At 40.1% G+C, this 23,841-nt stretch overlaps 1 pseudogene; it reads right to left on the minus strand.

Moving 5' to 3' along the window:
- Positions 1–13,575: 13,575 nt before the first annotated feature.
- LOC107768869 (zinc finger protein ZAT11-like) lies at positions 13,576–14,061 on the minus strand (annotated as a pseudogene).
- Positions 14,062–23,841: the final 9,780 nt, after the last annotated feature.

Consider the following 23,841-nt stretch of genomic DNA (forward strand, 5'->3'; position numbering starts at 1 on the left):
TTCTTAATTATCTTGCTTAGCTAATATCTGATTCTGTGTGATTAATAAAAATGGTGGTAACAACTATAATTGTCGGCTTGCCTAGCTTTCACGAATAGGCGCCATCACGACTCCCGAGGGTGGGAAATCCGGGTCGTGACAAGTTAGTATTAGAGCTCTAGGTTGCCTAGGTATCACAATTCACGAACAAGCTAGGTAGAGTCTGAGGTAACGGTACAGAGACGTCTATACTTATCCCCAAGAGGCTACAGAGCTTAGGAAAACTTCACATCTATTCTTTCCTGTCGTGCGACTTGATTTCTCAAAGGTAATTGAACTTTCACTCTATTTTTTGATAGATGGTGAGAACACGTACCCCTTCATCAGCTGACCAGATGCCTGAGCCCCGAGTGGTAGCTCCTACAAAAGGTAAGGGACAAGACCGAGGCCGTGCTAGAGGCCGAGGTAGGGGCAGGGCTCAGCCCAGGGTAGCAACACCAGCGGCGGATCCTCAGGTAGAGTTTGATGATGAGGTTCCATCCCAAACCGTTCCAGCAGGACCAGCTCAGGTTCCAGAGGGGTTCATTGCTACCCCAGTACTCCAGGATGCTCTGGTCCGTCTAGTGGGCCTTATGAAGAGTGTCACCCAGGAAGGCTTACTTCTTGTAACACCAGCCGTCTCTCAGGCTGGGGGAGGAGCACTGACTTCTGCTACTCGCACTCCGGACAGATGACTCCTCAGTTTCAAACTCCAGCAACTCAGCCAGTTGGGGTAGTTCAGCCGGGTGTTGTAGCTCAGACCGGTAATGGAGCAGCTATGTCTGCTGATGCTTTGTGGAGGTTAGACAGGTTTACCAAGCTTTTCACTACTACCTATGGTGGTACATCTTCATAGGATCCCCAGGACTATTTGGACTGATATCATGAGGTTCTATGAAACATGGGGATAATGGAGACCAATGGGGTCGACTTTGCTGCTTTTCGTCTGTCAGGTTCCGCCAAGACTTGGTGGAGGGATTATTGTTTGGCTAGACCGGCTGGGTCATCGACTTTGGCTTGGGCTCAGTTCTCTCAGCTATTTCTGGAGAAGTTTCTTCCTATTACTCAAAGGGAGGACTATCGGAGGCAGTTTGAGCGTCTCCAGCAGTTTTCTATGACCGTCACTCAGTACGAGACCAAATTTATTGACTTGGCCCATCATGCTCTTCTTATACTTTCAACCGAGAGAGAGAGAAAGAAAGAGAGAGGAGGTTTATTGAGGGAATCGCTCAGCCTATTCGATTGCAGATGTCTAAGGAGACAGGGAGCGAGATTTCTTTTCAGGATGCGGCCAATGTGGCTAGGAGAGTTGAGATGGTTCTAGCTCAGGGAAGCAGTCAGGGGTCTGACAAGAGGCCTCGTCATTCTGGCAGTTTTAGTGGTGCCTCGTCTGGAGGCAGGGATTCTTTTGGCAGAGGCCATCCTCCCAGGCCATTTCATTCAGCACTACAGACTTCTCACGATGCTCCAGGTGGTCGTCGTTCTCATATGCAGTACTCAGATCAGCTACCTTACAGTGCATCACCAGCTCCTATCAGTGCACCTCTGTTCCAGAGTTTTCAGGGTGGTTACTCAGGCTGTCAGGGTTAGTAGTTCCAACAGCCGAGGGCTTGTTATACTTGTGGTGATACGAGGCATATTGCTAAATTTTGAGTAGTTCTCAGCATCAGGGTTCCCGTGCCATGGTTCAGGCATCGGGTGTTCCACCGCCCGCTCGGCCATCTAGAGGTAGGAGTCAGGCATCTAGAGGTGAATGTCAGGCCGTTAGAGGTGTAGGTCATGCCTCTAGAGGTGGAGGCCAGCCAGCAGGAGGCCGTACTGGGGATGTAATTCAGAGTGGTGGGACCTAGCCCTGATATTATGCTTTCCCAGCTAGGCCTGAGGCTGAGGCATCCGATGCCGTTATCATAGGTACGGTTTCAGTTTGTAGTAGAGATGCTTCAGTTCCATTTGATCTACGGTCTACATACTCATATGTGTCATCTTATTTTGCTACGTATTTGGTTGTGCCTCGTGATTCTTTGAGTGCTCCTATATATATATGTCCACACTAGTGGGTGATTCCATTGTTGTAGATCGTGTCTATTGCTCGTGTGTGGTTATTATTTGGGGTCTTGAGACCCGCGTAGATCTTTTACTTCTAGATATGGTTGATTTTGATGTCATATGGGGGATGGATTGGCTGTCACCTTACCACGCTATATTGGACTGTCATGCCAAGACCGTGACCTTAGCTTTGCCGGGGTTGCCTCGTTTGAGTAGAGAGGGACTCTTGGTCATTCTAGCAGCAAGGTTATCTTATATATGAAGGCTCGGCGTATGGTTGATAAGGGATGTTTGGTCTATTTGGCATATGTTCGTGATTCTAGTGCTGAGGTTCCTTCTATGGATTCTGTGCCCGTCGTTCATGAGTTTCTAGAGATATTTCCTGCAGACCTTCCGAGGATGCCACCTAGAAGGGATATTGACTTTTGCATTGATTTGGCTCTGGGCACTCAGCCCATTTCTATTCCGCCGTATCGTATGGCCCCGCTAGAGTTGAAAGAATTGAAGGAGCAACTGCAAGACTTGCTGGATAAGGTCTTTATCAAACCTAGTGTCTCGCCCTGGGGTGCGCCGGTATTGATTGTTAAGAAGAAGGATGGGTCGATGAGGATGTGTATAGATTATCGGCAGTTGAACAAGGTCATCGTCAAGAACAAGTATCCATTGCCGATGATTGATGATTTGTTTGATCAGCTTCATGGTGCCAAAGTGTTTTCGAAGATTGACTTGAGATCTGGCCACCATCGGTTGAGAATTAGGGCATCCGATGTCCCTAAGACGGCTTTTCGCACTCGGTACGGGGATTATGAGTTCTTAGTGATGTCATTTGGGTTGACTAATGCCCCAGCAACTTTTATGGATTTGATGAACCGAGTGTTCAAGCCCTATTTGGATTCCTTTGTGATCGTTTTCATTTATGATATCTTGATCTACTCCCGCAGTCGAGAGGAGCATGAGCGACATCTTCGAGTCGTTCTCCAGACTCTAGGGACGCTCAGTTATATCTAAATTTTCGAAATGTGAGTTTTGGTTGAGTTTAGTTGCATTCTTGGGTCACGTTGTATCATCAGAGGGTATTCAGGTAGATCCTAAGAAGATTGAGGCAGACTGGCCTAGACCCACATCAGCTATAGAGATCCAGAGTTTCTTGGGTTTGGCGGATATTACCGTCGGTTTGTGGAGGGGTTTTCATCTATAGCAGCCCCGATGACCAGGTTGACCCAGAAGGGTGCCCAGTTCAGGTGGTCGGACGAGTGAAGCGAGCTTTCAGAGGCTCAAGACAGCTTTGACTACGACGCCGGTATTGGCATTGCCCATAAGTTCAGGGCCATATACAATATATTGTGATGCATCTCGTATTGGACTTGTCACACCTCCTTTTTACCACACCCGGAAGGGTATAAAGGAGTTTTTTCCAATTTAAGTGACAATCGAAACGGGATTAATTATTAGATTCAGAGTCGCCACCTGGGATAATTTATGGTGTCCCAAGTCACCGGTTCAAAATCCCGAATCGAGGAAGTTGACTCTATTTACGGTCCGCGAACACATAAATCCGGGTAAGAAATTCTGTTAATCCGGGAGAAGGTGTTAGGTACTCCTGAGTTCTGTGGTTCTAGCACAGTCGCTTTGATTATATTTGGCTTAAGCAAATTGTTTGATTACTGATTTTAGAACCTATGTGCATTTGCCTCTTTTAATTAGGAAATTATCTTGAAACGGGTCACGCGTACGTGTACCCATTTGTTTGGCGCATCAAAAATCATGCCACGCGAACGTGTCCACAATTAATAATGCTTTATTGTTATTAAGAAAAGTTTGGGTCAAAGTTGTGCGAACGCATACTTCGGTTTTGTTTTTAGAATCATAATTATGTCACGCGAACGTGTCCACAATCACGATGATATATTAAACGTGCCTAAAGCATATTACGAGTATCATTTTTTAATATCTAAGTCATAAGATTAATATCGAGGGCCATGGATGATTAAATGTGGATGGCACACCTCGAACTATATGAACTAAATTAAATTAGTGGTCTATTAATAACAATTTTATTATTAAGAAAGTTTGATCGAAGTTGCGAGAACGCATACTCCGAATTGGTTTTTAGAGTCGTAATTATGTTACGCGAACATATACACAATTACGATGGCAGATTTAATGCGCGCCTAAAGTAATCTACAAATATTTATATTAGAAACCGTAATCATGTTATGCGAACGTGTACATAATCACGATAATAAATTCAAAACGTGCCTAATTGAACAATAAATTATAATGAAATAGTCAGTGTAGCGCTCAAATCTCAATTCTATTTCTTTTAAATCCCCACTCCACTCCCAGATCCACAATTCAAACAAATTGACACCCAAACAACACTAATTAGCAAAGCAAATTATCTGACAGAAAAGCATCGAGCATTCATAGAAGATATGAACTAAAGAAAACTACAGCAATTAACCACGAGGTAGAGGAATGCAAATAATAGCCATTAGGCCGAACCATTTAAAGATTTCTACCCCACCCCAATTAATTTAAGCCAATGAAATGTCCCAAAGTATGATATTTAGCCGAAAACGAACAGGGATCCTAAATGTCTTACCACAATTCAATCGATCCACACTAATAGCCATTAGCCACAAACTGATTTCTAGCTAGTAATGCAGAGAAACTTCATATATATGTACTTTATTTTTTTACAGATGTTTTCAACTCTACTCAAAATATTCTTGTTCTCTGGATGGTGTTTCCTGCAATCACCCCTCCCTCTCATTATATTTCCTCTAGTAACAGTTGAAACGGACTTTAGACTTGCTAACAATTAATAGAATAATCATCATTCCTAGGTATGAACTCACAAAAAATATGAAACAGTACATCAATTTTTGAAGGTTTTCACCAGTTTTATAAGAAGGAACACTCCGACACTTTAGTTTAGACTCTTTTAATTTCAAAGAATTATCAAGCAAGAATAATGGACCTATCTTACCTAAAACTTTAATAAGATTAAACATGCCTATTTTAAATGCTCATCACGTTGAAGTTATGCCAAGAATAGGCAGATTCAAACAGTCAAGCACAAAACTCTTCATGATAACACTGCGGTAGTACAAGATCCGAGCAAACATTCATCAGTTATGCATTTGACACTAAAAGAAATCTGTGGCTCTAAGCATGAACAAGAAACTAAGAAGCAATCACACAGCTTAATTCATGGGTCGACTTTCTTTTAGGCATATCAATGCTCCTTTGAGTATAAAACCACATAAATAACCAGTTTGGAAAGGACAACAATACACCAACAAACTCCAATTCAATCCCATCTCGAGTGGGAAAAGTTGCACAGAACTTCAAAGAAGTAGAAAGCTACCAACTTCTACCCATCTAGTTAAGGGAAATTGATGTTTGAGAACTGAAATGATCCCAATATTATCCAAGGGTGAAAACAGATCACTGGAAAAGTGAACAAATAGATAGAAAATACAAGCTGATTGGACTCCAAACGTCAAGATAGTCTGTACATTCTTAGCATTAAGGCATGAACGAAAACTACGAGTAACTTGACTGATTTGCGAATAGTACATGAGTAGGCATGAAATTTCAGAAAAATACACCTCATTCAACTTATTCAATTGGAAACAACAAACCAACTTTGACAGCTCATGATAAAAGAAAACCAAGCAAAGTTAACCTTCGACTATTTAGAAACCAGCTTTCAAACATTTTCCCCAAACAAACCTATGGTCGAATAGTGATAGAGGGGGCAGATGAACACACACATTTACATGTTTAAATGAATTCTAAGATTGGAGGATCATCTGAACACTCATTAACCAACATGTGAAATCATGGAAGAGGTTGAAAGTAGAGCAGTAAATAAAACCGAAAAATAACCACACAAGCTTCAGCCATTATCTTAAACTGAGTCATTTTACAGTTCGTCCATGGCTCACTTCACAATAGAAATAAAGAGGAGGAAAAGAAGTGAACCTAGAATTGAAAACTGTACTAGCCACAACACTGAAATCTACCAAAAAACCACAGCAGCCGAAAATCGATGCCTCGAGCAGCAACGAACTCAACTATCTCTCAATCGAACTCCATTTTTAACAAAATTCGGATTGAAAGAAGAGACGGAATCTATGTATTTCAAAATTTGTAGACAGTAAACCAAATAACAATGGAATCATAGAACACTGAACATGTTTCTAATTTTTTTTTGTATTTTCTTGTTCTGGAATCAAACTGAGAATGAAGATGAACAATAGAGAAGAAGAAGAACATTTCTAGAACCCTAATTTTCCTCTAAAAATCTGCCCGAAAAATTCTCTCCCCTCAATTTTTATACCCAAAAATCTTTTACCCCCCCCCCCCCCGCCCCCCAAAAGAAGCCCCCCCCCAAACAAGGACATGCTCACCTTATATAACCTCTGAAAAATTCTCGAATCTTCTCCTCAAATCCGAAAAATTTCAATCTCTTTCTAAACGATTTTAGGGACAAATAAAAGGCATGGATTGATTTCCATCCATCTACGGCTCTCATTCATCCAACAAATCGCTCAAGAGCCCTAAAAAACGTGCAAATCCGGAAGGAGTCTTCTTGTTTGTCAGAAATTCATTAGGATTAGAGTGACGTGGAGAGATGGAGCCCGTGTGTGAGTGAACTTGCCTGAGTTTGGCGAGTTTTGGGTGGGTTGAGTGCGACGGAGATTTGGTTAGAGGGGTAGCGCCGTTTCAGCCTTGGGAGATTAGGGTTTCTTTGGGGGGTATGTTGTAATAGGGTTTATGTATGGAGGGGTGACGGGTCAGACCGTATTTGGGCTGGGTAGGGGCGGATCCATGCAAAACAATTTGGGCTCAGCATTTTAATTAGCCCAATTTGAGTTCCAAACAAAGTCTTCCCCCTCTTTTATTTATTTTTTCTCTTTTCTTAATTTTTTTAACTACTAAATTTAATTAAAAATACTAAACTAAAATTTAATTTATTTATTTAAAAATATAAAAATAATTAATTAACTCAAAGCTAAAGCAAAGAAATTACTAATTTGAGACTAAAAGCTAAAAATGTAAAAACAACCAATATTTTTGATTTTTTTTCTTTATCTATCAATGCAATTAACTATCAACTTAAACCTAAAAATGCAAATATCAACCTAAAAGTGTAATGCATGAAATTTGAACATCTTAGGGTATTTCCCATGATTTTTGAAATATTAAATATGCACAAAAAATGTAACTAAATGCAAACAATTACAGAACAATTACTATAAATTCCTAAAATAATAAACACTCGAAAGAAAAATACATTTGTGACTTTTGTAGGAATATTATTATTTGAGCAAAAATCACATGCTCACAGGATTTGGTGCAGTGTTGATGCAGAATGGCAAGGTTATTGCATATGCTTCGCGTCAGTTGAAGATTCACGAGAAAAATTATCCAGTTCATGATTTGGAGCTAGCAACCATTGTTCACGCACTGAAGATTTGGAGGCATTATTTATATGGTGTGTCATGTGAGGTGTTCACGGATCACAAGAGTTTACAGTATTTGTTCAAGCAGAAGGAGCTAAATTTAAGGCAGAGGAGGTGGTTGGAGCTATTGAAAGACTATGATATCACCATCTTGTATCATCCGGGGAAGGCCAATATAGTGACCGATGCTTTGAGTAGGACGTCATCCAGTATGGGTAGCCTTGCATATATTTCGGTCGCTGAGAGACCGCTTGCCTTGGATGTTCAGGCTTTAGCCAATCAGTTTATAATGTTGGATGTTTCTGAGCCCAGTCGTGTTTTATCTTGTACAGTCGCTCGATCTTCATTATTTGAGCGTATCAGAGATCGACAGTATGATGACCCTCACTTGCTAGTCCTTAGGGATACGGTGTGGCATGGTGATGCCAAGCAGGTTACAGTTGGAGATGATGGAGTTTTGAGGACGCAGGGTTGAGTTTGTGTGCCTAATGTGGATGGACTTCGAGAGTTGATACTAGAGGAGGCCCATAGTTCCTAGTATTCTATTCATCTAGGCGCCGCTAAGATATATCAGGACTTGCAGCAACATTATTGGTGGAGAAGGATGAAAAAGGATATTGTTGCATATGTAGCTCGGTGTTTGAATTGTTAGCAGGTAAAGTACGAGCATTAGAGACTTGGTGGTTTACTTCAGAAGATTGAGATTCCCGAGTGGAAGTGGGAGTGTATCACTATGGACTTCGTTGTTGGACTCCCATGGACTCAGAGGAAGTTTGACGCGGTATAGGTTATTGTTGATAGGCTGACGAAGTCAGCGTATTTCATTCTTGTGGCAGTCTCCTACTCTTCAGAGAGGTTAGCCGAGATCTATATTCGGGAGATTGTTCTTCTTCATGGTATGCCCGTGTCTATTATTTCTGACCGAGGTCCGCAATTTACCTCGCATTTTTGGAGGTCAGTTTAATGTGATTTGGGTACTCGGGTCGAGCTGAGCACAACATTTCATCCTCAGACGGACGGACAGTCCGAGCGTACTATTTAGATTTTGGAAGATATGCTCCGAGCATGTGTTATTAACTTTGGAGGTTCGTGGGATCAGTTCTTACCATTAACGGAGTTTGCATACAACAATAGCTATCAGTCGAGCATCCAGATGGCTCCCTATGAAGCATTATATGGTAGGCGGTGTCGATCGCTAGTTGGGTGGTTTGAGCCGGGAGAGGCTCGGTTGTTGGGTATGGATTTGGTACAGGATGTCTTGGACAAGGTTAAGATCATTCAGGATAGGCTTCGTACAACTCAGTCCAGGAAAAAGAGTTATGTCGACTATAAGGTTCGCGATGTGGCATTCATGGTCGGAGAGCGAGTATTGCTTCAGGTGTCGCCCATGAAGGGCGTGATGAGATTTGGAAAGAAGGGAAAGCTAAGCCCTAGGTTTATCGGTCCTTTTGAGATTCTTAATCGAGTGGGAGAGGTGGCTTACAGACATTTGTTGCCGCCGAGTTTATCAGCTGTGCATCTAGTGTTTCATATGCCCATGCTTCAGAGGTATCTCGGCGATCCATCCCACGTGTTAGACTTCAGCATTGTCCAGTTGGACCAGGACTTGACCTATGAGGAGGAGCCGGTAGCTATTCTAGACCGGCAGGTTCGTTAATTGAGATCGAAAAGTTTCCCTTCAGTTTATGTACAGTGGAGAGGTCAGCCTGTTGAGGCAGCGACCTGGGAGTCCGACTTTGATATGCGGAGCCGATATCTCCATCTTTTCCCCGACTCAGGTACTTTTCTATGTCCGTTCGAGGACGAACGGTTGTTGAAGAGGTGGAGAATGTGATGGCCTAAAAGGTCATCTCTTGTCTTAGAAGTCAAATATGCATCCCAAGGCCTTGAAAACCTCCTTTTATCTCTTCTCAATTTGCGTGCACAGTTCGGGCATATATCCGGAATGCCCTTATGTGAAAATTTGAGAAAAAAATGCTAAGTTTTGCCTTTAAAATGGAATTAAGTTGACTTTGGTCAATATATTTGGTAAACAGACCCGAAACTGCGTTCCAACGGCCCCCTAGGGTCCATAGTAAAATATGGGGCTTGGGCATATGCCCGGAATCGAATTCCGAGGTCCCTAGTCCGAAAAATGAATTTTTAAAGAAAATTGTTTACTGGAAAAATACAATGACTTTTCAAAATGAAATGATGTGTGTTCTTGATGGTATTAGGCCTCTATTTTGGTTCCGTAGCCCGGTATAGGTTTAAATAATATTTAAGTCGAATCTGTGAAATTTTGTAAGAATCGGAGTTGATTTGATATAAATCGGACCTTAGGTTGAGAAAATGGAAAATTTGAACTATCTTATGAATTTCATGAATTTGAGGTTAAAATCGTAGTTTTTGATGTTATTTTGATGATTTGATTGCACGAGCAAGTCCGTATAATATTTTTAGACTTGCGTGTATGTTTGGTTTGGAGCCCCGAGGGCTCAGGTGAGTTTTGGATAGGCCGCGAAGTGAGTTTGAACGTAGAGAAAATTGCTGTTGCAACTGGTATGTGTTGCAGGCTTTGATCTCGCAATTTTGAGGTCAGGCTTCGCAATTACGAGCCCAATAGGCTTGGCAATTGCGAGGGCTTGATTGCATTTGCGAAGAAAGCCCAGGCCTGCCTTGTCCGTATTTGTGAACTTTCCTTCGCAATTGCGAAGCCATCAGGGAGGGGCAGTCATCGCAATTGTGATAAAATGCTCACAATTGCGAAAGAAGCAGACATGCAGCATGTTCGCAATTGTGAAGCCTGTCTCGCATTTGCGAGCTTCGCAATTCTGAAGCTCCTGTCGCAATTGCGACATCTGCACCTGAACAAAACATCATTTGGACAGGATTTCAATTTCATTCTTCAAAATTTCAAACCCTAAGCATCCCTAGGAAATTTTTCAAAGACCCAAACTTCTCCAAATCATAAGTAAGTGTTATAACTAAGCGTCCTCCAGACTGTATAGAGAACCAGATTCTCTATCAGTTCCCAATGTAAGCAACAGACTGTAAAACCAACCAGTATAGGGAATCTGGTCCTATATCAGTTCTCATAGTGATAACTACTGAACTAGTATGTAAATGAGACACAGGATAAGTTCCTACTGTATAGAGAATCAGGTTCTCTAATTGTTCCCACATTAGCTCAGCAGTAAATAAAAAATACAGAGGATTATTACGTGGAAAAATCCTAACTCAAGGGGAGAAAAGCCACGACCTACACTTGTATGTTTTCAACTTCACTAACTTGTAAACACCTATTACAAGCCACTTTGTAATGACTCTATTACAAAGAATTCAACTCAACTAACTTGTGGTACTCTTACCACAAGCCATTTTGTGACTCCTGAGTTACAAAGACTTTAACTAACTTGTGATGCTCTCACCACAAGCCACTTTGTCACTCTATAGTTACAAAGGCTTTTACTCACTCTAACTTGTAATAACACTATTACAAGCCACTTTGTAACTCTCTAGTTACAAAGACTTTAACTTATGACTACACCTAGTCACAACATAAACTAGAGAGTTTACGGATTTTGGGTTTTCTAAAAACAGCTTATAAGAAAGCAAGATAGGAGTTATAATGAAGAACAATTAACAAAGACTCAACAAGTCTAAGGACTTAAGATATCTTCAATCTTGGATCCGGTTCTTGATATTGCAGCAACTTTGTTCTTGAGAGAGGTTATTGCTAGCACTTGAGAGAATATTTTCTTTTCTGATTTTGCAAGTGTTGAGAATGTCTTATGCCTTGCACCAGGTTTATACTACAAAAGACATCATAATGGTGATGTCAAATCTTGGTTAGTACATGCCTTTTCCTAATGGGAAGTGACTACTGCACTGTCTGCTGCACTGTTGCGTGTACAGCTGCAGGCAGTCACTTTCTGCAGTTGCTTTCCAGCTGTATAGTTGACTTATACTTCTGTCAGGGGAACACCAAGGGATCAGGCCCCTAATCTGGTTCCTATGAATCTAAGGCACACTGCCTAGATTATCTTGAGTCGATTAACTTGAATGATTGTACCAGGCATGCTTCAGGTCCTTTATCTGGTTCTCTTATGAAGTAAGTTATTTTACCTTCCTTGATTGTATTTATACGTGTGTGACATCACTTACAATAATGTAAGCAAGGTAGGTAAAAAGTCTTTCATATAAAGCTGACTACTGCACTGTTCCCGTGCAGTAGCGTGTGCAGGCAGCAACTTTCCTACTAGAGAGTTGACTTCATACAGTTTCCTCGGGAACTGGTAGGGCCATGTTCCCTCAGTTGTTCCTTCCACTCTGAAGAGTTGAGTTATATCCCACGCTGGATCCTAACCTGGAACTTTGTGATCTCAAGGTCTTGTAAATGTATAACAACTTCCTTATCTGGTTCTGGATGGTAAGTTTGTTATATCATCAAAACATACTTATAACCAAGGTACTTGTAACCTATCAGTAAGTGATTTCTAACTCATCTTCTTCAATCTAATTCATCTTTTTACATAATTTCACTTTAAAATCTAGGGTTTTTCATGGGAAATTGGGTGTTTTTGGATAGAAGTTAGGATTTTAGAATTTTGGGGATTTGGACCTCAAATTGAGGTCTGATTTCAAAACTAATTGCATATTTGAGTTCCTGGGTGAATGAGTGATCGTATTTTGGTTTGAATTTCGAGATTTGACCAAGTGGGCCCGGGGTCGATTTTTGACTTTTGGGGAAAACATTGGAAAATTCGTATTCATGCAATAGAATTGGTTTATTTAGCATTTATTGATGTTATTAAGCAAATTATGACTAGATACAAGCGGATTGGAAGTGGAACCGAGAGGTAAAGAGGTAATTGAGGCTTGATTTTGTCCGTGGAATCGAGGTAAGTGTTAACTCTAACCTTAGCTTGAGGGAATATGAGTTGTGGTCTTATTTGCTACGTGTTAATATTGAGTACGACGTATAGGTGTGGTGATGAGTATCTATACGTTGGTGTCAAGCATGCCCGTGAGTCTTATACTATATTGTTGCGACTATTGTCTATTGTCCATGCTTGGGTTAATGATTATCAATGTTGAACATGATTCATGATAATTTCTTAGTAATTGACCATTGTTGAGTATTGGCTTAAGTTGAGATTCATTTTGTAAAGTAACTGTTGAAACGAGATTGGTTATAGCTGATTCCCTTGCCGGGATGTTATTGCTTATATTGTCGATTCCCTTACCGGGACGTATTATTTCTATTGTTTGGTTGAGGAAGAGTGTAAAGCACGAAGAGTGATGCCGTGTAAGATATCGTGAGTGAGTGTTAATGCACGAAGGGTGATGTCATGCCATGTTATAAGATTCCAAACTTATTGACTTTCGACAAAACTTATTTTCTTCAATTCGTTTAGCTTCTAAGCCTTCCAACCCTCTTGGTACTTATTATGCATGATCTTTAATATTTATAACCTCCAAAGTAACATTATTAACTTACTTAGACTTCCAAAGATGATCTCAATTCTGAGCTTACATCAATTGACTTATGATATACTTTTACGTACGAAAACATGAGGTGTAACATTTGTTCTTGAAGAAAGCACTAATTATTGAATCTGAATTCTGAAAATTGATATTCAACTGCCATGATTGTTGAATGCCACTTGTAATTAAGCATTGTTATACAATGTCAATTGCTTAAAATTTAAGCAATGGATAACAAACCTAATCTCAAACTTGTTGGGCTTTCGTTCTAAGAAACCACAATCTTGAGAAAATGTTTCTTTAATTCGCCAAACAGGCTTCCTTATCTCTCTTAATGAGTCCATGTTATTGACCCGAGATGTGTTAATCAATTTGCACACCACAACTTGCTGCGGAAGGAACTAAGGAATCCAGTAACTCCCTTACTCTGTAACCTAGACTGTAGGTTTTTCTATACAAAGACTAGCCACAAATCAATCGAAATCATAGAATTTATCTACTCCAAAAGGAAAAATTCACAAAACTACTATAGTATATACGTATCTAACCGAAACAACTCAAAAGGTTACAACCAAGAATGTTGAACTACTCTAAGCGGGATAATTCCCAACATCAACTCATTCTCATATGGTGTCAAATTCAAATCCAAGAACAAAGCTTTTTCAGTACCCGAAATCTTTTTCTCTACAACTTCTTCACCAGCAGAATTATCATCATCACTATCTTGCTATTTCAGTTTCTGCAATTTGTGGCGGTGCTTTCTCATGTGACCACCCAAAGCTTGTCCAAGAGAGAATTCCTCTCCACAATAGGAGAATTCATGTTTCTTCTTGTTAGGTTTAATTAGATCTGCCACTGTGTTGAGTTTTGGTTTCTTGTGACTTTCTCTGTGGCCACCCAAAGCTTGGAAAGATTCAAATTGCTTCTTACAAGTCCTGCACTCGAAAAGTCTACGTGCTAATGAACTATTCTTCTCTAAGATATTGACGCAATTAGCCATGGCTAGTGTCTCCAGTGTCAATTCTTCTTCTCTACTTCTCTTTATTGTCATGGCAATAGTATAGTATTGGGGCGGTGTATGGGAATATTAGTGTGGAGAGTTATATATAGTTTCTAAAGTTTCTTGAGCCCGAAGAAAAGGGTTGTGCTATTGCTAAGACCATTTTCCCCTTTAAACTCAATTTTGGATTCGCTAAGTTACTACACGCTAGTACACACGGAGTTGCCCTTTTTTTTATACCAACACTAAAGTTTAATTTAGTAGTATATAAATTACACTAAAGGCCCGTATAATATGACTCAATTGCAGATGCACCCTTTTTATTTTGAGATCATATATAATTCAATCCCTTATAAAATTATGAAAATCCTACGTAAATATTAGTTAGACTAATGTTTTCATTTTACAACGGTTAAGGAAAACATGAGAAATATTTATAACTTAAATGTATTAATATATAACAAGTCAAATTTAAAAATATAAATTTTCATGTATCTGTTGAAATGTTAGTTAGGGTGTTAGTTATGGTGTTAGAATGTACAACTGGATGCTAGTTGTATTACGTTAGTGGATCATTAGTTAGCTAAGTAGATACATAACTAATAACTGGCTCAGTATATATATATATATATATATATATATATATATATATATCAATGTACAATGTATTAACCAACTTAGCAGAAAATGAAGAGAATCACTTTCTTCTTTTTATTTGTGTAATTGCTTCTTCATCTCCATAGTTCAGCAGCTCAATCTAGATCTAGGATTTCATCATCGTATCAGAGCTCGTGTTGAAGATCCACGCATCGTTATCAAATTCCTAGAGTCTTAGCTGCATCCAGTAATTGAGTTGGAGCAAGTTGAAGCAATTTTTCGATATCGTCGAAGCTAGGGGCTTAATCGATAATCAACGACTGTATTTCCTATGTTCTTCTTCATCTACGCTCGATTATTGTACAACAATGGTGATCGAGAATGAAGAAATTGATACAAGTGCAACAACAGTTGAAGGAGGTCCTATCTTAATCGATCAACATCATCCACTGTTCCTTCAACCATGCGATATCCCAAGTTCTCTAATTTCAGTCAAATTAACTGGACCTGAGAATTATACATTGTGGAGTAGTACGATGCGTGTGAGTTTACTAGGAAAAAGTAAGCTAGGGTTTGTGGATAATAGATACCCTAAGGAGAAGTTTGATATAACTCTTCATGAATTGTGGGAAACGTGTATGCCATAGTACTCTCATAGATCATGAATTCAGTAAGTGCTGAATTGCTAAGTGGATGGTGTATGCCTTAAGTGCTCACAAAGTGTGGATGGACCTCAAAAAGAGTTTTGATAAGGTCAATGGCTCTCGTGTGTTGTATCTTCACAAACAGATTGCCACTTTGACTCAAGGAATATTCTCTGAGTCAACTTACTTTTCTAAGTTGAAGGAACTTTAGGCAGAGTTTGATGCTCTTATGCCCTGCCTTTGGTGTTGCTGTGGGGAGTCAAAGAAGTATTTTGAGTATTTCTAATACCAAAGGCTGTTGCAGTTTTTGATGGGGTTGAATGAGTCCGATTCACAGTATAGCAACCAAATATTGAACATGCTGCCATACCTTCTATTAATAGAGCCTATTTCCATGATTATTTCTGAAGAGAGCAGAAGATCTATGTGTCAGACATCTCAAATTGCTGAAGTAACTGAGGGAATTGCTTTGTTCAGTAGCAAAATATAGTGTACCAAACAACAATACAAGTCTATTCAGTGGAAAAGGTCATAATAACTCACAAGGATCTACAGGAGGAAATAACTACTCTGGTGGATATGTCTATGCTGGAGGAAACAATTATAGACATAAAAGGAACTCTCTATACTGTGATTATTGCAATTTTAAGTGACACACTAGGGAGAACTGTTACAAGCTAAATGGATATCCCCTGACTTTAAGACTAAGAAAAAATTTGGCTCAGGGAATGCAGTACATCACGTTCAGGATGCATCAAATGATAAAGGAAATAGCCAAACTGCTACTATTGCTAATTTTGCAGGTTCTTCACAGGTACAACATAGTACTACAACTGGACAGGGGACTCAGATGCTCAACATTCCTCAATTCACTTAGGAGCAGTATCAACAGATAATTCAGCTATTAGGAAAAGGGAATGAAGCCAACCGTACAAGTACACAAAGGGTCAGCAGGTATGACATCTTGTGTAATGAACTCAGAAGTGTTGGCTAAGTGGATAGTAGACTCAGGTGCTTCAAGTCACATGGTGCATAACCTTAGTCTGTATTAATCCTAAGTTGATTGCTAATAATAAGGGTGGTACAGTTCAACTTCCTACAGGAAACATAGCTCACATGAGCCATATAGGATCCTCCTACATTGTTCAGGGTTAGAGGATTAGTAATGTCCTACATATATCAGATTTCAAATACAACTTACTCTCTGTCTCAAAGCTAACTGAGGATATGAGATGGGCAGTGATGTTCTTCCCTGATTTCTGTATTGTCACACCTCATTTTTCACCTATACCCCCGGAAAGGGGCATATGAGGGAGTTTTTTCTAACTTAAAGTGACAATCAAAACGGGATTTATTATTAAAGATTTAGAGTCGCCACTTGGGAGATTTATGGTATCCCAAGTCACCGGTTGAATCCCGAACCGAGGAAATTTATGACTCTGTTAACAATCCGCGAACCAGAAATCCGAGTAAGGAATTCTGTTAACCCGGAAGAAGGTGTTAGGCATTCCCGGGTTCCGTGGTTCTAGCACGGTCGCTCAACTATTGTATTTGATTTTATCTGATTTTAATACATGCTAGCCTATGTGCCGCTTATTCGTAAACCGCTTTTATCATTATATTTTAAAAGAATTGCAACGTTGTGGAAATGCATCTCGAACCACGTCGCAATCAATGCACCCATGGTTGTCAACACATTTCGACTCCGTTGAGATTTGAATTTGACACTTCTATGTTGATTGAAGAATTAAACTGAAAGATTTCACATCACAAGACACATAAATCAATTTAACACTACTCAGGGGCTCACATAATCTTGCTGTTAACATCATTAATGTTGTTGCAAAAAGAAATATGCATCATAGTCTGATAAAGGAGGTCAGACTCCTCCAACGAGAGAGGCAAGTAATAATACATGGACATTAAGCAGCATCATTAGGAAAACAAAATGATTTAAATAATTCCACAAACAAATCAACAGCAACAAGCTTGCATTTTCTTGAGAATAACAAGGAATAGTCAACCATAACAATAATCAACAAATTGACAGGAATACACTATTAAGCAAAACATAGTATGAGGAACCAAACCTTAAAATGAATCAGCCTATTAACTGTGAGGTAACGTTGAACTCAAAAACACTACGAACCGTGGACGAACCTCGAATCGGCACCGGAGCTACGAATATTAACCTCGACAAATTTACGACCTCGCCAGAAAACTCAACAACACAAACTCGACTGGATTTGGGGTGGAGATTTTGAGCTACTGGTCTGGTGTGGTTCAGGGAGTTTGGAGCTGGACCTACTGTTGGGTTCGAACTCGGCTTTACCGGAAATGGCAGCTTCACGGTGAACGTGAGGTCCAACGACGATGGTGAGCTGGGTGGGGTCGCTTGGCTCTACTTGTCGCGTTCGGAACTCGCTACTCCGATGAGCTGGTGGAGCTCGTTTTTTTTCCGGCGAGTTTCAGGCCATGGCTGCTGGTTTAACAGACTCCGACGGAGGTAAAGGGCTGTGTCGTTTGGACTGAGCGACGTCGGCAGCGTGGTTGAGGAAGGGAGGTGGTCGTTGGTGGTGTGAACGGTGGTTTTCTGGTGGTGTGATGAAGGAGGAAAAGGGGTCGTTGGGTGCTTTTCTTGTTGAAGAAGATGATGACGTGACGAGGGGTGTTTTGAAGAAGACGATCTCAGGGGGGTCGTTTTGGTTCGTAGCCCCTTTTTTTTTGTTCCCCTTTTTCCGTTTTTCATGCGCAGCTTTTGCTGCGTTTTTCCTTTTGTTCTTTTTCTTATGCGATGCTGCGCTTGTCAGCCCTTTTTCTTTAGGCGCAGATTTTTGTTCGTTCCCCCTTCCTTCCTCTCTTTAGTCTTAGGCTTTGTTTCATATATATAGGTCTAGGTTAGTGGTAGGGTTTTAGGTTAAGGGGTATGGGCCTAGGAATTATGGGCTTGGCAATTGTGGGCTAGGTCCAAAATTATGCCTAAAGATGGGTTGCTCGAGCCCAAGTTCTATTCTTTCGCTGTGAACAAGATTAAAAGTACGGGCCTATTTATTAATCAGTCCTACTATTCAAATAATTATTAAAATAAAACTAATCATTAAAACAAATCTATTTTTGGTATTTTCGAATATCATATTAAAATAAAAATACGATACCTTTTTTTTGGTATATTTTTTGGATTAAAAATGACTACAAAATATTAATGAACCTATTTTTGTAAATTTTGTTTTCTTGTAATAAAATAGAGTAAAAGAGTCAAAATTACTTAAAATATCTATATTATGCCTAAATTAAATATTTTACGCTAATATATAAAAGATCATGGGGAGGGTTAAAAATCACATGTCTACAGCTGCCCCTCTTTGACTGGAAACGTACAGAGTTTTCAGACAAAGACTGACTAGACAGGTTTTTGACCCGACCCTTATTTGGAGAGACTAAAGCTAAAAGAGAAGGGAGTGTGACCAAGCCCTGGTATCTGGGCTGCCTACATATCCTTGGCTATAAAGGAATCAGGCCACGTGTAGTTCAGAAATGAGTGAGATGATGGAGTATGTCGAGGTGGAAATCCGGTCGAGGTGCCATTCCGTCGAGGTTCCGGTCTGCGGTCCCTGTTATTACATCAAAAATCAAAAGATGAAAAAGACTATCTAAGCCTATCGACTACGAGTTACAAGATTCCTATCTATAAGTCTTCTGAAGCTTGATCTTGAGTCTTGAATGGTTCTTCATGCAGACTTTAGATTTAAACTTTGACACTTGTTAGCTGCAGGTGCTAGCTCGTTCTTCTACAGCTTTTGGGTCAGGACCGGACATGTAGTGCTTGTGACTTCGGCCATGTCTTGATCAGCTCACATCCTTCATCAACTTCTGAATTGCATTCTGAATTGAATTCCTTTTTTTTTTCCAGGTGGGCGCCTAATTGCTGAACTTGAACCGTCTTCTCTTGTTACTTGACATTATTTTCCCTTGCACTTTGAACCATTTTCCTTGAAACTCGAACTGTCTTCCTTCGAAACTGTTTTCCCTAGAAACTTGAGTTGTTTTCCCTTGTTCTCCAGGTGGGCGCCTGATTACAACAAAATAAACACAATAAAGAAATTTTTCTGCCCCAGTTTGCACTAGGAAGATTTGTGAGTTGTTAGCAAAATTGTAAACCACCTGTATTATTGATGCAATGATGAAATTAAACTAAAGAATAGACTAGGAAAACTGTAAACTAAGCTTGACTAAAGTAAAAACTGACCCTATTCTCCAGGCGGGGCTCCCTGACTGCTAACTTGAAATGTATTCCCTGCTTTCCAGGCGGGCTCCTGACTTCATGATAGACAAAACAAGGAATTTGAAAGCTAAAATTTAAATTGTACTCCCTTGTTCTCCAGGCGGGCTCCTGACTTCAACTTGAAATGTATTCCCTGCTCTCCAGGCGGGCTCCTGACTTCATGATAGACAAAACAAAGAATTTGAAATCTAAAACTTAAATTGAACTCTCTTGTTCTCCAGGCGGGCTCCTGACTGCTAACTTGAAAGTATTCCCTGCTCTCCAGGCGGGCTCCTGACTTCAACTTGAAAGTGCTCCCTGCTCTCCAGGCGGGCTCCTGACTTCATGATAGACAAAATAAAGAATTTGAAAGCTAAAATTTAAATTGTACTCCCTTGTTCTCCAGGCGGGCTCCTGACTTCAACTTGAAATGTATTCCCGGCTCTCCAGGCGGGCTCCTGACTTCACCAAAGACAAAACAAAGAATTTGAAATCTAAAACTTAAATTGCACTCCCTTGTTCTCCAGGCAGGCTCCTGACTGCTAACTTGAAAGTATTCCCTACTCTCCAGGCGGGCTCCTGACTGCTGACTTGAAATGTATTCCCTGCTCTCCAAGCGGGCTCCTGACTTCACAATAAACAAAGCAAAGACTTTCAAATCTAAAACTTAAATTGTACTCCCTTGTTCTCCAGGCGGGCTCCTGACTGCTACGCTTGAAAGTATTCCCTGCTCTCCAGGCGGGCTCCCGATTTCAACAAAATAGACAAAAACAAAGAAAATTTTTCTGCCCCAGTTTGGTATCTGGGCACATATGTGAGTGTTAAACTGAATCATATTACCAAATATTACTAAGAATTTGAAAGCTAGGTCCCATTATGTAGGGGGGTCCTGACAACTCTTAACTAAACGACAATTTTAAATCTAAGTTATATCTTCTACAGGTGTGACTTCTGCTAAATCTTTCTATCTAAGAGAATTTCTTAAACTACTCCCCATTATCCAGGAGGTTCCTAAAAATCAAAGGTCAAATTTTATCTTAAGGGTGACAACTTTCACGTCTGAATTACACTACCCTACAACCGAGTTTGCGCTAAATGTGGTTATCTAATTGAAATCTTAAAGCTAAGTCCCACTATTCAGGAGGGTCCTGAAAACTCCTAATTGAATCCTATCTCGAACATGCAAACTTCTAAGCTGACTTATATTTTTGGGATACATTTATGCTAGATTATGCTATTTCTGAACTTTAAACTAGGTCCCATTTTCCAGGTGGGTCCTGAAAATTAAAAAAAATAAAAATCAAACCTGTTTGGTGACTGCCTTTCTCCACGGAGGGTTTGTCCGAAACAACCGAAACTTCTTACCCCTATTTTAATCAAAGAAAAATCTTGTTAGTTTAAAATGTGGTGGTTGGTTTGTGGCCTTGACTTTGAGGGCGATTGCTCCTTCACTTCCCATGATAACTGATTTCCACACGAGGACCTTGTTTTCTTATGGACTAACCACTTTCTCTGTCATCCTTATCACAGAAAATACCCCTTCTCCGTTCAGACCCAATTCCCTTTATCCGTTGCATTGCTCATGAACTTACATTTACCAACCTTTGTGTTTCACCAAAAATACCTTTGATTCGTTCACCTAACATCCTCCATCTGTTGCATCGTGCTCTTGTGTTAACATGTACTACACCTTTGTGTTTCTCATGAATTCCAAAGCACGTTAATTTCCATCCACTTAGTGCGCATGCTGTTCTTTCCTGACTTAAATCACTGGCCCTGGCCTTGAAGTCTATTGTTCCCTCACTTGTCACGATAACTTTGATTTCTGCTTGGAAGACCTCGCTTGTCACTGGTTAAACACTTTCTTTGTTGACCTCATCACAGAGAATACCTTTGACCCGTTCACCCAACATCCTCTATCTGTTGCACTGTTCGCGAATTGAAATATACCAAACCTTTGTATTTCTCATGGATCCCAAAGCATGTTGATTGCTACCAACTCAGTGCGCTTATTGTTCTTTCCTGACTTATGATACTGATGTGTTGGCCAGATCCCGTTTTGTACAATTGGAAAGCTATGGCAGATTTTGAAGTCATTTCTCCTTATTTTGACCAAACAGACTCAGGAAGAGGAAGTAAACAAGACAAAAGGAACAGAGTAAAGGACAAAGGAAAGAGGTGATTCTTAACAAGAAAACTACAAAGTAGAAACTTATCAGATGTGGATACCAACTCTAATGACCATGACATGCACCTGTAGACTATTTTGTTGAGCAAGTTTGATGTTCAACTCCTGTTATACCTCTAAACCATGAAACTGGGCTTCAATGCTCCGATCATCCAATCTGATTCGCAATCCTTATTCGACTTGTAGTGCCCGAAGGGTTTTCACCATCAAGCCTCTCTCATTTTGTTCTTTTTCTCAACTTACCGTCGCCTTACGGTGCCCGCAAGGGTTTTCACCAATAAGACTCTCTCATTTTTGATTTCTCTCAGCTCCCGCCACCTTACGGTGCCCGTACGGTTTTCACCAATAAGACTCTCTCATTTTTCTTTTTCTTGCTTGAACCAGAGTGCTGCCCCTGACATGAATTACCTTTACCTGCTCGACTTGGCATTTCTCAAAAACTGATCAGAAAGTCTTTCTTTGGACCGTAATATGGGCTTTTGGATAGGGTTAGAAGGAAAGGGTATAAAAGACTCAAAACAACTCAAATGGGTTAAAGTTACAACTTTCGGAATCAGATTTCTTACAACAACCACAACTTCTGCCCCAATTTCTTGCTCGGGGACTTTTGGATTTTTTTGTTTTGATGAGACCGAACCGTGAGGCTGCCTACGTATCCTTAAAAGGAATCAGGTCAAACGTAGTTCATGACATAGAAATTACTTCTTTTTTTTGATTTTTTCCTTCTCTTCTTTTCTTTTCTGTTCTTCTTTTCTTCTTTTCTTTCATTTTCCTTTCTTTTCTTTCTTTTCTTTTCTTTTCTTTATTTTCTTTTCTTTTCTTTTCTTTTTCTCTTTACTTCCTTTCTTTTTTTCTTTTCATTTGCTTAATTGTGTCGTTGATTCCGAAAGAGGGGTACGAAAGAAAATAAACACGGCTCAAAAGGGGTGACAATGGAAAAAAAATGTTTGGATAGTAGAATAAAACGCCTTCGTCATTTCAATCCTCAAGATATGCCAAATGCAAACCAATACGATTAATGCACATAAATTACACATAGTATATCCTGACCGCCTCGGAGTTGATGGCCATTTTCACACATTTTCCTACTACATCTGTCAAATGTAATGCACCATTGGGCAACACTCTTACTCTTATTACCACGACTGGCCCCCTGTCAATTTGGCCAACTTGCTTTTAGGGTTTCTTTATATTCTATCTGCCCCAGTTTCACATGGTTCGGGCGTCAAACAATCTCAAAACGTCCAAATCTGTTCTTATTTCCTCAGGTGCCCCTGTCGTTTTCAAAATGGTTCCATTGCTTCCCGACTAACGTAGCCTTTAAAGATCAAACTAAGAATTATGCGTACATGTCATGTCATTGGAACCCGCATTAGACAAAAGATAAAACAAAAGGATAGAAAATAACTAAACAAAGAAAATGATTCGGAGTAACAAAAGATCGGAATTTGTATTAAACAAACGATGAAACAGTTCGAGTAACAAAACAATCAAAACAAACTGGAATGCAACCCTAGAATGGACTGAAACAAACCTGGGCAAACCTAAACAGAACACTACGACTAAACAAACTAGACAAAAATGAAAGGATAAGCGGGTTTGATCACAAGACAATGTCCGAATTACAACCCTGCAAATAACCCGGACAGCAGAAATGACAGCAACATGGACCACCAAAGCTCCTCCCCGGCTGACCTAGGAATGGAGTGTCTTTCCAATTACCAAGTACAACATCTTAGCCACTGAATTCTGCGTTACCAACATTAGGAACTTTACAAACTTTCATCACATCGTCCTCAACAAGTTGTTTTTGGGCCTCCGAGGCTCTCAGAGAATCCTCACATTCCTTTTCAAAACAAATCATACCCACAATGTCTACCTTATTATGCGTAGGCGATGGATTTTGGCTGGTGTCCGGTGCATCCGAATTTTGTACGATGATGTTACCTGCGTTAATAAGCTCCTGAATTGCTTTCTTCAGCCTCCAACACTTTTCCGTGTCATGCCCCAGAGCATCTGAGCAATATGCACACTTTAGAGAAAAATCACATTTCAGAGGGTTCGAAATTTTTATCTGAATCGGCTTCAGCATGCCCACTTGCTTCAACTTCTGGAACAGACTGGTATATGACTCTCCAATA

This window comes from Nicotiana tabacum, chromosome 8, assembly GCF_000715075.1.
Source record: "Nicotiana tabacum cultivar K326 chromosome 8, ASM71507v2, whole genome shotgun sequence".
NCBI lineage: Eukaryota > Viridiplantae > Streptophyta > Magnoliopsida > Solanales > Solanaceae > Nicotiana > Nicotiana tabacum.